Source organism: Penaeus monodon, chromosome 25, assembly GCF_015228065.2.
Source record: "Penaeus monodon isolate SGIC_2016 chromosome 25, NSTDA_Pmon_1, whole genome shotgun sequence".
Classification (NCBI taxonomy): domain Eukaryota; kingdom Metazoa; phylum Arthropoda; class Malacostraca; order Decapoda; family Penaeidae; genus Penaeus; species Penaeus monodon.
The window spans coordinates 36,967,610-36,968,172 of record NC_051410.1 but is presented as its reverse complement, the minus strand read 5'-3'; the positions used below and the strand labels follow the sequence as shown (position 1 = coordinate 36,968,172).

The 563-nt window shown below is 35.2% G+C and overlaps 1 protein-coding gene across 1 annotated transcript in view; it reads right to left on the bottom strand.

Moving 5' to 3' along the window:
* LOC119589211 (bestrophin-2-like) overlaps nt 1-563 on the bottom strand; it is a gene marked incomplete at its 5' end in the record, with an annotated part of 32,647 nt that overhangs the window by 14,430 nt on the left and 17,654 nt on the right.

Below are 563 nucleotides of genomic sequence, written 5' to 3'. Positions count from 1 at the left end.
TAGAACAAAATGAAAAAGACAAAGTTAAAAGACTAGCTTTTAATAGCATTTACAGAACTTCGGGCAGCAACACTGAAAGAGCTAGAAACAGAAGTGAACAGAAGTCATTTGTCATTTTAGCTTCCTAGAGCACATTTAGATACACGAAAATCTTTGGGAATTTAGGTTCAGTGTATAACAGGAATATATACAGGGGGTCCTCGTTCTTTTGTCCTTAATATGGACCACAAAATTGCAACTAAAAGCGAAAACGGGAAATAATGGTGTATAATACTCCATAAAGAATACATTATAATATGTTTTAACTAACAATTCTAGCAAAGCATCCCTACAAACATTTGCCGAATTTACAGGAAAACGACACACACTGCAATACTATATGAGAGACCTATAATGCAAAACAAAATTAAACTAATTATATTAAATCATACGTGACACTCCAACAAAGACATGGCGAAGCTGCAGGACGTTTAAGATAGGCCTATGGGGAAACAATGATAGGTCTATGGGCATCATCAAACTTACATGTCATCCACTTCTAGTAAACTTCAACACACAACAGC